Below are 15,712 nucleotides of genomic sequence, written 5' to 3'. Positions count from 1 at the left end.
GCATCCACTTGAAGATTAATACCGGCGTGAATCCTTGCGGCGCAGCTTAGCGTGACTGACGCCCGGCACATCTTACTTGGCGTCCACTGTCACAACATTCAGGCACTAATGAACGCGCTTCCAGCTCAGCTACAGTCGCTGCCCTTTTGCACAGTCACAACCACGTTTGGGTGCGGGGATCCGTGCGGGGATCCGTGCGGGGATCCGTGCGGGGATCCGTGCGGGGATCCGTGCACGCCCCACACGCGCTCGCATCCGGCCACGGCCCCGAGAGCAAACACACCCGCGGCCGTCAGCCGGTCCTTCCCTTAAAGAAGGACCGGCTGACGATGGTTACTTCTCGTCGGAGCTAAAAGGCAGCGTTTCTGGATTCTCCGGCTGCTCCACAGCAGAAGAACATACATGACGCATCCATCGGAGGCTCCATCCATCTCCAAAACCCATCGCTGAAGACGACGCCAATCACCGGGTGACGTGTCCCTTCTTGAAGGACGAAGCCAGTTATGGGATGGAACCCCAGGGGGGCAGCGACCCGAGACCCCTCCAGGCTCCCACCTCTTAAAAACAAGGATCTGAAGCCACCCTGGACCACCAGCACACAGCTTCTCTTCCTCCACTGGCCGGCAGCCATCGCTCATGAAGCATCACACCAGGAGATCTTACCAGAGTCTCATTAGGCACCAGTGTTTCATGCCAGCTCCATTTACCAAAACACACACACACACACACACACACACACACACACACACACACACACACACACACACACACTCTGAAACAGAAAGTCCAACAGGAAGTCCAAACATGCCTTGCTTCAAGGCTCCAGAAGAACCTAATTTCCTTCAAACACAGCCTGAACATTTGCAGGCTGTTGGATCAGCTTGTCAACAGTCAGAGCAAATCAACATCCCACAGGCGTCAGGAGCCTCCAGGAACCTGCACGGGAGCAGAGCTCCATACATCCACATCATCTGAGAAGATCCACACGGGAGAAGATTCATGGAGCACACAAGCTAAAGAGTTATCAGTGCCAAGTTCTTCATAAACTGCTTGTCACAGACTGTCCTGGGTGGAGAACGCTAAATATAAACATGAGCACACAGTACATTACATGTTCTGCACTGGTGTGTGTGTGTGTGTGTGTGTGTGTGTGTGTATGTGTGTGTGTGTGTAGGGGGGGCAGAAAAGAAGGGCTGGGATAGACAGAGCATCTCCTGGATAGGGGTGAACTTTGTCTCCAGCATCCCCGAGCAGCGGAGCTTCCTCCAAAGCCGGACGGTGCTGAGATCCACCACGATGAAGGTCTTTCTCAGCGCGGTGGATTCACCGACAAGAATGGTTCTCCTGCTTGCGAACCATCTGAGCAACGACGGGTCATTCGTTAAGGCCGAGACGTTCACTCGCCGTTCGAGGGACCGAGCTGGGTTAACACGCGTCCCGTCTGGACCCGCTGCTGTGGAGGGTTCTTCCTCAGTGGGACCTTCAGGAGGGACACAGCAGTGCAGTCAGGGGAGGTCCTGGTTGATGCTCTGCTGCAGGAGCACTGAAGCACCTCAATCAGACATCAGGTCCAACCTTCAGACGCCCCTGGTGTCTGGCGCTCACAGGTCCTGAACCGGTAGATCAGAATATGTGACCAGAACATGTGACTGCTGAAGAAGGACGTTTCCTCGGATTCGGAGGACGAAGAGGCTCCCGGATGAACCGAGACCAGTTTCATGGAGGAGCATTCTGCTTCTTCTGCGGCTGATCTTTACCCTCTTGCTTCGCCTTCTTCACCGAGTCGGGCCGACGATACGTCAGTAATCGCAGCGGTGAGAAAGAGGTCAGAAGAGCTTCCTGCGACCTTCTGATGTGTTTATTCCAGGGACCCTCAGAGACGGCTGAAGCTCTGAGGAACAAACGTCCGTCTCATTGCGCTTGGACGTCCCTACGGCTCCAACCTGCTGATGGTCCAGAAAGTCCTAACACCTACGGTGGTCTTTCGCGGCCGAGGGGGTTTATCTCTTGCACCTGCACCATGAGGAGTAGCAGGCAGATGTTCAGACCAGCAGACCAGGCTGAAGAACACTAGACCCAGAACCTGTGTGTGTGTGTGTGTGTGTGTGTGTGTGTGTGTGTGTGTGTGTGTGTGTGTGTGTGTGGTGGGGGAGAAAGTGGAGAGGAGGAGGGGACAAGGAGAAGGTGCAGAGAGGAGGAGAGGGTTGAGAGGGCGGTGAAGGTCGGGATCACAGAGGGATGGAGGGATGAGGTGAGGTGAGGAGGAGGAAGAGGAGGAGGAGGAGGAGAAAGAGGAGGAAGAGGAGGAGGACGAGGACGAGGAGGAAGAGGAGGAAGAGGAGGAGGAAGAGGAGGAGGAAGAGGCAGCCTGGCTGGAGTTCAGGGTTCTCGCTGGCAGAAGTCAAGGTGTTTGCACACTGCCAGCTGGAGATGTTTCTGCCGTCCCCAGGACCTCCATCTGCTGCAGGAGGACCCGGCAGGAGCGGAGGGGGCGCAGCAGCCACGCTCAAAAACAGCCGCTGAAGGTTTGGAACGTGGTTTCTTCATCTGGTTGGAGACACGGGAGCAGACGCCTGGTCCTCAGAGGCACCGATCTAAGGGGGTCACAGTGCCCTGGACCTTCTCCTACTGCGAGGTCACGGCCCCGCGACCCTCGCCTCGATCATCTCGGCCGCCGGACGGACCGCCCACTGCGCTTCTGCTCGTCCTTCCGAGGACCTTCTCCTACTGATGGGTCGATTCTCACCTTCCTCCTGCAGATGCGGAGGTCCATTGGTATTCCAGCTCTGGAGGATTTCCACTGCAGTGCTGACAAACTGCTTGAGGAGCAGGAAGATGACGTTCAGGAACCAAGCGACGGACAGTCCGGTCCCGCCGGTCTGACCGACTCCCATTCTTCTCTGCGTCCCTCATCTCCTGAACTTCACCTTCTTCAGGAGAGCACCTTCCCAGTGCGCCTTGTCACAAATTTTGTCAGAAATGGAGAAGGAGCGGCGTCCTGGTTTGCAGGGTCTGAAGCTCTGCAGGGGCTTCTTCTGTTATCCAGAGGACCTCCCCGGGAAGGGCGGAGAAGGGTCAGAGGTCAAACATCTTCTCCGTGAGCCGGAGTCCTTGTCATCAACGAAGTACGACGCTGCACGGATGAATGACCTCAGTGACCCCCCACCCCCGGCGCGCACAGCGCCCTCTAGCGGACAGAGAGGGTACTGCGCAGAGAGCGCACCGACATAATCACATTTGGCTCGTCTTTCCAGCGGCTGCTGAGTGAACGAGCATCCTACCGGCTTCCAGCAGAACCCCTCCAAGCACACACACACACACGCACACACACACACAGACACACACACACACACACACACACACACAGGCACCGAAAACTCACAGGTCTTGGGAAGGACCCCCGCAGACGGAGCAACTCCGCTTATCTTCACATAATCTGATCATTATTTTAACATCATCCGATCCTTATCACATCAGGAGCTGACTTCCGGGGGGGGGGGGCACGCACGGCACCCCCCTTCCGGTTCGCTCGTGCGCACAGGTGCAGCCCATCAACCCGCGCACGGACGCGCACGCAAAGTTGCGGGGCGGAGGTCGCCCCCCGGTGGAAGCGTCCCCCGGCGTGGACTCACCTTGAGCGGCCGCTCCTCGGGCGCTGAGCACACTTGCTACCAAAGTGGCCACATACCAAATCATAGTACTGCCGCCGGCCGGAGGAGCTGCTCATACCCCGCACACCCCGCACACCCCGCACGGCCCGCCCGGCTGCTGCGCTGCCCGCCGGCGGCCCGGGTCGCTCAGGACGGCTCTCGGCTGTCGGCTCTCCGGCTCCGGCCCCGCTCGCTGCCGCTCTCCGCCGCGCTCCGCTCGCATCCTGAGACGGATCACCTGCGCCAATGGGACGGCGGCTCGGCGGCGCCGGGAAACCAAGCCCGGTCCTTGACGGCGCCGCGGCCCCGCCCCCGCTCGACGCCGATTGGCGGAGGCGGGACGAGCCCGCCCGGCCATTGGTCGCCCGCGCCGCCGGTCCCGCCCCCGCCCGCAGGAGCGGTGCGTTCCCGGGACGCGGTCATCGTCGGAGCTCCGAGCTTCCGCTCAGCCGGGATGCGTCCGCTCGTTCCAGACGTTTGAAACCGTCAGACCGCCAGAACCAGCGAGCGCCCCGATGATTCCGAGTCACCTGCGTGGAAACACGGCGCGTCGCGGTGCAAAAACACCCGAGAGGCGGCAAATCCGGTCAAAGCGGGAGAGTGGGCGGACGTGAACGTCAACGATAGTTGTTCACCGCGTCATGACGGATCTATAAATAGATGTGTGACTGTCGGCATCATCCGTCCGTCCCGCGCCAGAGATGAGCTCATTGCTGACGGATGACCCGGACAGACGCCGGTCCGGACCCCGGCCGCAGGGACGCGCTCCAACAGGTGGTCCTCCCGGTGGGCCGACGGGACGAGTGAGTCATTGTTTGTTGGAAGAAACCCTGCGTGTCGAGCAGCCGCGGACCTCGAGTGGGCGTCTGTCACACGGACATTTCCGTCAAGAGTCTGTCTCCACGAAAGCAATTAAAACAAAAAGAAAACCCTCGGCGGCGCAAGTGGCGCTGCAAAGACCGGACCGCCTCGTCAGACCTGAAGGCAGCACTGGAAGAAGCCGTTCAAGGTGGGTTGGAGTGCGGAGCCGCGGCTCAGCTGCAGTATCATCCTGCGCAACAAGATGAGGGAAGTCCTCCCATCTGTGCACCATCACAGCATCGCATGTCCGCCACACGCACGCCTTTAACAAATGTACACAAAGGAAGGGTTTCCAGACAAATCGGTGCTTGGTGCGGCAGCTTCCCCGGAGCCGGCGGTCACCCCGCCGCCCCGGCTGGTCTCGCCACGGCTGTTTTGGAGTTAACCTGACTCAGACCGCCCGGCTCGTTGGACGTCCTGTCACGCATCGTCAGAGCCCCCCCGCTCTGCAGCCGTCCTCCTCTGTGGGGGCGCCGGCGTGGCGGGTCCGGCCGTGCAGGAAGCCCCCGCAGGAGGGAGAGGTTTGCCTCCGAGGCTTTGTGACGCCGAGGCTTTCTGGCAGCGAGACCCGGGGAAGTCGGGTGACCGAGACAAACGGCGACAAAGACCGGGTCCGGGACGGCGCGGGACTCGTCGAACGACCGAGTCGGGAGTCCGGATCTCCGAAAGCCATCCCCGGACCCGTTCGTCCCACATGTTTTATTTGTGTCTCTGAAGGCGCCGGGCGCCCCGAGTCCGCTTTGAGCAGCAAGCTCCGCTGATGGATCCAACAGAGGAACTGAAACATTCACGACACAGCGCTTCGAGGGTTCTTCCGGGTGCGTTTCTGTGGAAACGCACGGTTAAAAATACACAAAACGTGTTGAAACTTGTGCCGCCTGGTTTCCCTGGAGTGAAGGTCACCGCTGTCATAACCAGCATCTGCTCCTGAAGAGCAGCAAGTCGGGCGACGCTGAAACATTCCCAGCCCCCGAAGTGGGTCCGGCGAGAGGGCCAGCGTGGCAGCATGGAGGGAAAAGCAAATGTCCCGATGAATCTTCTCCAGTTCTGCTAAATGACCCTTTGGTTTTTGAAAAGTCACTTTCACCCAAAATATCAACCCTCTCACAGGTGTGAGAAGTGGCCCTTGTAGGTGGGTCTCTGCGGCGGGCGCCCATCTGAACGATCGGCTTCGGCCAGGGCGCGGGTTCCCCTCGGGAGCCCCTCCTCCAACCTCCGGGTGAGCTCGTTCCTTCACACGGCGGAGGAGGTCGGGCCGGTTCCGCACGGACGTCCTCGGAGTGACGATCGGCTGCGTTCTGACTTGTTTTTGACCAGAAGACCGAAACAAGGCACTTGTGCCGAGCACGTCCTCCCCTCTAATCATCTGCAGCCGAGCTTTGGTGCGTTTTGTTGTTGTGTGAGGTGGTAGAAGACTCTGCTAAGACATTTGACCACCAACACGATGATCAGCGGTTCTTGAATTCAGGCCGGAACGCGGCTCTTTTTCCGTGGAACCTTCCAGAAGAACATCTGCTCCTCCTTCGGGGTGCGCGGTGCCTCAGGGGTCGGAGGGATCCTCCGGTCGCATTGCCGACTCCTCCTGGCCCGTCTGCCCAGGAGCTGCCCTTTGCTCAGGCTCATCCATGGTGGCTTCAGAGGATTGATAAAGTAGAATAAAATGTGGAAAAATCCCCCCCACACCTGCTCAGGCTACTTGTTAGAGCGACTTGTCGTCTCTTGGACTGAAACATGATCATCTTGGTCAAATATGGACGGCACATGTACAGAAGATGTGTATGTACTATATGCACTGTATGCACTGTGAGTCACACTGGCCGGTTCTGCAGCAGCCGCTTGCATCAGGAGCTCAGGTGATGAAGCTGGAGACGAGTCCTGGTCCTGAGACCGGCCCGGACCCGGTTTTCCCCCGGCCTCAGGTCAGCACTGAATGTGAGACCTTCAAAAGCAGTGAAACTCCCATCAGTGGATGAAAGCAGCACATCTCTGAGGGATGGATGGATGGATGGACGGACGGACGGACGGACGGACGGACGGACGGATGATGGCTGGATGATGGATGGATGGATGGATGGATGGATGGACGGATGGACGGATGGATGATGGCTGGACGGATGGATGGATGGATGGATGGATGGATGGATGGATGGATGGATGGATGGATGGATGGATGGATGGACGGATGGATGGACGGATGGATGGATGGATGGATGGACGGATGGATGATGGCTGGATGGATGGATGGATGGATGGATGGATGGATGGATGGATGGATGGACGGATGGATGATGGCTGGATGTTCTCCTGAGATTAAATCACCAAATATTAGGTCTTTCATTTGAAACATGGCAAGTTTGGTGGAGCAAGGGAGCAGAACCCTGATCCGTATGCATTGGAGGGTCTCCAGAAGGATCCTTGAAGGCTGCGCCTGTGGAAGGTCCGGCGTGCGAGGAACAGGCCGTGCAGCGCAGCCGGGGGCCTGCGGCGCCCGCCAGGCTCAGCGCTAAAGAAACAAATAGCTGTTAAATGAAAGCGAAGGCCCGGAGAAGCCTCCATGGCTGCGGCGGGAGAGCGCACAGGGGTAAAACGGCAAACCCAGAAGGTTTGGACTGGACGGCAGGCTGTCGCCGTGTTGTGATAAATGGGTTTATTCACATTGGAAGTGGCTGCGCCGTCCCGGCCCTGGAGCCGGCAGCGGGCCGGGGCTCCGGTCGGCTGCTTCTGCAGGTTCTCCATTTAGAACGTCACACCGGGCCTGCTTTGCTGCTCGCTGCGGTTCTTGAAGCTGCAGCCCGAGAGGTCTGCCGATGGTGGTCCCAACTCGTCCCCTTCGGATAGAGATTTGCTCCTCGGGTGACTGAAGTCAAGCGTTTGACGTCCATCCGATCGCCTGTCAGTCTCGGCTTTGTCACTTCAGCCGATTCCATCGGAATGAGACGCCCGGAGACTCATCGGACGGTCCCTCGGTTTCCTCGAACCTCGAGACGCTCGGACCTCGAGACGGGCGACTTCCGCCCTCGTTCATTCTTCGGTCTCCATACCGCGCTCACGCCCACTGACTGGAACCCAAGGAGACCTTCATCATGTGACCTCCGGTCTCCGTCTCCTCCCTGCGTCAAAGATGAGGCCGTGGTCGGTCACTCACAGCGGCGGCGGCGGCGGCGTCAGCTCGCTGTCACAGAGGCGTCGCCGGCTTCAGATGCACCTGAAGGCCTCTTTGCCATTTCTTTGCGCTCGAGCCGGCCGTCACGCAGGGCCGCCGCTCAGAGGCCTGTCGAGTGCAAACCGTCTCTTCAGATCGGACTTTCATCGTCCCGGCGTTCTGCATCCATCTAATGAGCCACATGTGACCGCAGACCTTCTGTCGGCTTTGGGATGATGCTGTCGGCTCCTCACAGCCACGGCAGCAGAGATGTGACGGGCGCTCGCGTGCTGAGGGAATCAGAGGTAAACCTGAAACTCTTGAGCCAATCAGAGGCCGGCCGTGGAGAGGCTCAGGTGCCGAGGTCAGTCCCGCCTCCGGGGCCTTCCGTCCGTCCTCACGGCTTCATCGGAGACCGGGTCAAGGAGGCATCGGCTCGGGGAGGAAAGGTGTCGCCGCCTGAATGCGGTCTGGGGAATCTGAGGACGGAAGCCGGCGGCGGCTTGGAGCTCGGCTTCTTCTCTCCGTGACGTCATACACCATTGATCCGCCTCCGCTAATGGATTCTGATGGAGCACTTGGCTAATCGTTCCACGGATCTTCTCACAAACGGCTCTCCGGGGGTTCGCGTTTCTGCACTTTCCATGTCGCGGTTTTCGGTTTGAAACAGACGTCTCCGGTTTCTGCGTCTTTTGAAAATAGAGTCATTCAGGTATCTGATGCCATTTCTCTGCGAGGTCATCCCTGCGGAGGACCGGTCCGTCCCCCTGAGGTTCCTGCACGTTCCCTGAAGAACAACTCCAAACACTTCAGCCTCTCGCCAGCCCTTCACAGGTCCTCCCTTCTGGCTTCAGTGCCCAATGAATCCACAACCCTTCCAGAACCACCTCTGTGTGGCTCCAGGAGAGGCATCCTTCTTCTGCCTGACAAACCAGCTTCCTCTTTGACCTTCACGCCACTTCTGACCTTGGAGTGGCTTTGGACGGCGCAGACGTATCCGGGCTCTGGGAGGAAAGGTCCTCTGTTCTCAGATGGAATCATTCAACATTTTGGAAAACACCCCAGAATTCATTGTGTCATTTCTCGTCATTTGATTGACAGCTGTGGTTTTGGGACGGGCGCACCCAGGAGCTTCACGTTCATTAAACATGTTATATTTGATTTATACCGTACGCCCACACACACACGTAGCCACCAAACACTTCAGAAGGACTCAGCTGTTGGTTCCACCTCCCCCCTTCCCACACACACACACACACACACACACACACACACACACACACACACACACACACACCGCCTGTCAATCACCGTGAGCGGCTGCAGACTTTGGAAAGTTTCATGAGCATCCAGAAAGCTACTGAGATCCTACAGTCCTGCTCCTCTGGACCAGTTTCTCTTTCATTTCACTCGTCACGACTGAAGAAGAACTTCGGACCTCAGATACTCCGAGTTGTTAAGTTCAACCTGGATCGTCAGCTGTCAGTCGCATCCAACCGCTCACTCCCTCCCTCACACTTCTGGGACATTTACGCTCTTCAGTTTACCTGAAGAGCGTAAAGAGCACACGTTGGTGGACCGAGGAGAACCCAGAGAACTCGGTCCCAACCGGGACGTGCGCACGCATGTGTGTGTGTGTGTGTGTGTGTGTGTGTGTGTGTGTGCGTGCGTGTGCGTGTGCGTGCAGATATTAACTTGCAAAGTGAAAATTGTCGTCACATAAACTCACTCAACCTCTGCTGCCAGGCGCCGTGGGGAGGTCGGCCATCAGAAAGCTGGTCAGAAAGCTTGCGTTCTCTGGTCTGCAGCTGCTGGACGTGGAGCTCAGCAAGTGTTTGTCAAAGACCTGCAGGTGACTTTTGGAGGAAGACTCGTGCTGCCCCTGGTGGCCAGAGCAGCTTGATGACCGCACTCCCATTCCTGATCCAAGTAATCCTGAGTATAGCAAAATCCCAGAGATTCACCGGGGAGCGGAGATGGCATCGACCTCTCTGCCGGTTCGGACCGAGCGCTGGCAGGCACGTGATGAGCCGGTTTCCTTCAACCCGTCAGGAGAAGGTGGAGCATGAGGCCGTGAGGCCGTGACTCTGTACCTGGGCGGTGAGAACAAGAACAGCTCATGAAAGGAGACACCGTTCCGGCTGCAAGGTGCTCCCACAATGGCTTCATCCTGCTGACCTTCAGCCCTTTTTGAGAGTGACGCTCTCACCCTCTGGTTGCCTCACGGTTGCTTATCCACCTTTTTGCCAGAGTGGCGGCCAGTCGGCCGCCCTCGGCCTCCGGCAGGACCTCCAGACGGTTTTCATTTGAACGGTGTTTTTAAGGTCCGATTCCATTTCCGTTAGTCCTGATTATGAGACTGCAGAGCGTCAGTCAGGAAGCGACCCCTGCAGTCGTGGCGGCTGCTTGAAGAACTCTGCCTTCCTCCCGGCTCCCGCCCACAGAGGGCGCAGCAGCCATGATGGCTGTCCATCTCAGCGGGTGCTGGATCTTCTCAGGATGGTGGCACCTCTACAATAACTGCCAGCACACAGCGCACCTCTTTCTTCACATCGGACGGCAACTGCAGGTCCGGATGTTTTTCCAGGAGGCCACATTTCAGCTTCATAGGTGCGCAGGGGAGACAAGAAACGAGGAGAAATGGACGTGGCTCGATTTTTCGTCCGAAGACACGCCAGCTAGTCTCCTTTCAAAGGAGCGTCGGTCGCTCTCCCGGCGCCTCACGCCGCACTTTTACGGCTCCACCTTCCTGCCGGATGCAGAGGGAGCCATTGATTTGATTCAGTGTGGCATTTCTCACTTTCTGCAAGGTAAACTCAAGTCCGAAGTGAGTCAGCCACCTCGGAGAGTCCTCCCTGGACTCGGACACTCAGCCCCCCGGCCGCCATCTGCGGGTGAGTCAGCCCGCCTCCATACGTCGCACAGCCGGCTGAATACGTGACGCGTCAGAAGTTAACAACTACTGCACTCGGTGTCACATCAGCTGCAGAAAACACCGGCTGTGCCAGTTTATCCGACAACGCCGAGAGAGAACCTTACTGAGGTGTAGGAAGACAGCGGGATTGCAGACGCGGCCCTCGTAGACTCAGATGGGGGCTTGTTCAGACGGGGGCTTGTTCTCTACTTGGGTGTGAAGGGGATCCGAACCAGTGCTTGTGCTGGTTCAGGGGTCGACCCGGCAACGGAGCACGACATCTACTGTCATCTACATCGACATGCAGACCCGCGGTCAGCGGGCCGTCGTTCGGGCTACTTCCTAAAAAGACGCTCTTGGACGACACCTTCGAAGGCAAGCTCGTCCGAAACCGCCCAATTAAAAATGAGAACGTATTCATTTTTCCAAATAAACAAAATCAAGTACTTCCATCTTTGGTAAACTGAAGAGAACCCAGAGCAAGTCATCGCCGAAGCTCAGACGTGTGTGACGAAGACGGGTGAGAAGAAATCCCACCAATGGGAAACGAGGTGTTTCATGTTCATTTCTGACACATCTGACTTTCCTCTCCGGCTCCTCGTACTCCAGAAAACCATCATCGACAAACCTCTGATGTAGAATTCACGCTCTCAGTCCTCAATGACGGCGGCGTGTTTGTGCGGAAGGCGCACGCCGGGCCACCGTTGAGGCTTCAAGGCAGAGGAGCATTAAACAATCAAACACCACTGAATGCTTGCGAGAGCATAACAACAATGGACGCCGGGTTACTGTAGTAGCGGGTCCACCCTCTGGAGACGGTGAGTAGCAACAGAGAGATCATTTGGGCTTTGGGAGCTACGACTGTGTTCACGGTGCTGACGGATGTTTTGAGATTTCCCCTGAGGGGGCAGAGTGTGTGGACCCGCCCGGGCTATGAGAGGGAAAACGCAGCGCGTTGCAGAACCAGGGAAAGTAAGCATAAGAGCGGACGGAGGTTGATCGGCTGTGGGACGAAGCCTTGTCAAAGTCCATCCCGGCCGGTCGTCCGTCCGGCCGTCCGACAGCGGGCGTCCCGCCTGGTCACGTACGCTGCCATCGTTGGCATAAACGCGGCACAAAAGAACCTCGCAGTTTGTCGCAGGCAGAGTTTCAAATGAGCCTCGGGGTTGAATAGAATCCCGTCTTTAATTTTATGCGCATGTTAAAAATAAAACCTGGGCGCAGCCTGGATGCTGAGTCGGCTATCGCCAACTGCAGCGTATCAAAGCCGCATCCTGGCTTTCAAAAGGCTGAATGATCCCGGACGGCTCGGCGGCTGCTCGCCGTCCATGTCGCCGCCTCCGCCCGCCCCTCCCGCCCCTCCCGCCGCCTCAGGCGTGACCAAACCACCTCTCAAAACCACGGAAGTTCATTGGAGGGTTTGAAATCCGGCAATAATTCTTGACGGACCCGATCCCGGCCCCGGTTGTGCCGTGCACGGGGCCGAGATCCGCCGGCGCCGGGCGGTTAGCGTCAGGGTTAGCTATCAGTCAGGGCTGTCCGATGCCTCCCCCCTCGTACACAAACAGATCCGGACTCTCCCTCACGCAGCCTTTTTCCATGGAACCCAGGACAGCTGAAGGTCCAGCTGGCACGCAGCCCGGACCGCCACCCCCCCTCGCCCTCCCAGAACGCCACCGTGGGGATCCGGCCCGGAAACACAAACACGGTGATATCCAGGTCACCACACAACTGTGGCGAGGTTTCAGAGACACATCGACGCGTAACCCAACCTGGGCCCTCGGCCCTCGGACGCCGGGCGCCACAGCTGACCTCGACACCAATACCCGGCGACGAGATCGACTGAGAGAAAGAAGAAGATGGTTTGCAGCAGAAAAATAAGTTGATGATAGAGACTTTGCTTTTTGAATGAACATAGACTTGATCCAGGTGCAGAAGTTTTTGACCATTTCCGGCAACTTTGTTCAGCTCCTCTTTGCCAAACGTGCACCTCAGCGGTCCGTCTGCTGCGGTTCCGATACGGTACCCGACCGGGCCCTGGATCTTCGCTGGCTTTGGCTGCAGACCGGTCTGAGGAGGCAGCGGAGCCGTCTTCACTCACACATTGCTGCTTTGTTAGCAAGCATGCAGATACATGTGAGGCCTTGTGAGGCGACGGACGATTGATGGGAGGACGTCATGGATGGGATTCCGTCACGAAAACGATGGAGAGAATTACGTTATCAAAACGTTCGTTCTTGCGTCAAATACTTTTGGCTGCGGCGACACGATCACTCATTATGAACCCGCACAAATATTTATCTGGCAGAGCTGCTTACGATAGGATGATTTACTCTGGCAGGGCAAGGCGAGATGATAGGGATTCAGTGGAGAGCTTTAATCCACTGCGGTCTGTGGAGGAGGCTGTCCAGACCCGCCACGTCCAACGGTACGACTGCGCCGTTCATCCAGGTCCTGCTCCGAACACGCTCGTGTCAATGTGAGCACCGAGATGCCCCGCAAGGGTGGTCCCTAGACCCTCGGTCCCCGGATCCGTACCGGTCCGCGAAGAAAATCTGTCTTGGTACAAATTATATTTTTTTCTTGTTTTGAAAAACGGCTGTTTCCTTCCGCCTCATTGTAATTACCTGATATGAAGTGTAATGGTTGTATTCAGATTAAATACTGTGAGCGGATCAAAGTTTTCATTGTTTGACCCCTTGCGCCTGCAACCCCCTTGCGGAAACATTTTCATGCATAAAACTCCCTGGTCCAAAGTAGGCTGGGGACCGCTGCCCGACAACCTTCAAGGTTCTTGCCGGGCCAAAGAGGGATGGTGGAAGGAAGCGCGGAAGCAAAGATTCAGCCAGAACCATCGGCTGCACTTCCGAACCGACGCCACTCCCCGCATGAAGCAGGAGACAGGAGCAGCGGATTTGATTCGTCATTTGAAAAAACATGCACAACTCCAACTGTTACCAGTCAAGTCCCATGATTCCGCCCGCCACCGTCTGTTCTGGGTCCTGGGTCATCAAATAACCGAAAATCGAGTCGACCCACTCGGGCACCTTGGGTTCTAAACACCAACGGCCCCACAGCCAGCTGAGCGGCGGCGAGACTGAAGAACGGCGGTGAGACTAAAGAATAGCGGTGAGACTAAAGAACGGCGGTGAGACTAAATAATAGCGGCGAGACTAAAGAATAGCGGTGAGACGTCTACGGAGCAGCGAGACGTCTCAGCTCAATTACAGATGTTATTTTCCCTCATGCAAATTTTGCACTTTCACCTGATCTACTTGACTCGAAGGTGCGAGGCACCTTCACCAGCCATGTTCATTCTCTATTATCTCCTGCATCTTTTTTCAGGGCTCCTCTTGCATTCTTTTTTGTCTTTATTGAACATTTTTTTATTTTACCGAGTGTCTCACACACATCTATCGCACTCTATCTGCCGGTCTCTTGAAACTGGTTTCGTGGCATTCTCCCAAAGTGGGACGACCCCAAAAACCCTCGAGTCCTTGAATCCTTGAAAAGCGAGTCACCGCGTAAAAGATCTCGCCCGAGCCGATCTTTGATGCGGCGCCGCCTTTTCCGTGACTTTGCGGCGGCGATGGATAAAAGTAGGGGGAAACACCTCGGCAGCGGCGCTGCTTTCAAGCTCGGATCGAGCCGAAGCGCGAAGCGTGGCCATCAACGTGTCGAAGCTTCGACGCGGAGCAGTTCGTGCCCTGTATTTTTCATAAAGCTCATTCATTTATTAGGACTATGCTGTTATACCCTTCGCCGTTTTAGTTCGGCCCCAGTAACCCTTCCTGATGTGCGGATGACATTATATATATTTAAACCTGTATTATTTAATAGATGGCAAATTCCATTTCAATCATATGCAAGAGCATTGCGGAATTCCGGTTTCACCAGAATGAAAACAGTATCTGGACGTCGAATGACTCTCAAGGCAGGCTTGCAGTGTGTAGATGAAGGTGGTGTCCAGATGCACCACCAGAAAGCATTCAATCCAAGCCCTTCACGGCACGTGGACGCTTCGGGAGAACCAGCTGATATACGATGTGGTCCTTATGAAAAACAAGGCCTGGGGGCGTCAGCGATGACAAGCTAGCGTTACATACAGCAGGTGTCACGGATCCCATTCAAATTCCTGAAAAGGCTGGACGTTTGATGCACAAATGCCACTTGCTGTTATAAGTTGGCAGGTGATTCTGCTGAGGAATCCTCGCTCTTTAAAACCGTCAAACATCAAGACAGGAATAAGTGAACGACCGGACGGAAGCACTGGTTTTCTTTGCTCCGTCTGTACGAGGACATTGTACTCGGATCAGAGTCCCGAGGAGACGCTAAATGAGCTCGTCATGGGGTCCGTCAGAAAAGCCTCCAAATTAGTCGGGCAGGGTTGGGGTTAGTTAGAGGATAATTTGCTAATTGCAAAGAAAACCACATCTCTGCTGGATGTAATTATCTACTTCAGAATGGCAGAACCAATGATGACCAGCTTGAAGAGTTTGTTTCCCATTTCTGACTTTCTACCACAGAGGGGAATGTAATTTCAGCCTTGAAAACTCACATCTAGGAAAGAGTGATGCCATTATCCCCAAACAATTGGAGATTTAGCACTGAGAGAGATAATATAAGGTTTTGCTTTTCATGTACTTGCTGAAAAATACCTATTGGAAATAAGTGTCTGCGTTTGGTTTCTGGACAAAGAGAGAATCTTTAGTACTCAACGGCTGAAGCCTTGACCTCTGCTTTCTCTGACACCACTTTCATTAACCGTCCGAGGCTTTGAGAAAGAAAGTTAAACCTGCAGTCTATTATGGAAGAGTTTGCTTGCTATTTCTTTTCTGGAGACAATACAGACCTTTCCGTAAAGTCTTCAGCACATTGTAATGGACTCCGTGTAATTAGAGGCTTCGTCATCGTTAACAGCGCCGGTGTTGTTGGATCTCCCAGACCGACGTCCCCGGATGTCAGAGGCGCGTGAGCAGACGGGTGGAATCAGGAGGTCGTATGCCTTTCTGGTGTCTGCGGAGGGTTGAGGTGCAGGAAGTGGGCGTTGATCCCGCTGCCACCGTCCATTTCCATGACGCACTCAAAGAGCCGGGTCGGGGTTACGTCGGGCTTTCGGTCCCGGTAGCGAACGATATTTTTTAC

Source organism: Fistularia commersonii, chromosome 15 (genome assembly GCF_037954325.1).
Source record: "Fistularia commersonii isolate RoL2024-O1a breed Wild chromosome 15, RoL_Fcom_v1.0, whole genome shotgun sequence".
In the NCBI taxonomy this organism is placed as follows: domain Eukaryota; kingdom Metazoa; phylum Chordata; class Actinopteri; order Syngnathiformes; family Fistulariidae; genus Fistularia; species Fistularia commersonii.
The sequence above is the reverse complement of the archived record's forward strand: the minus strand, read 5'-3'. Positions refer to the sequence as shown.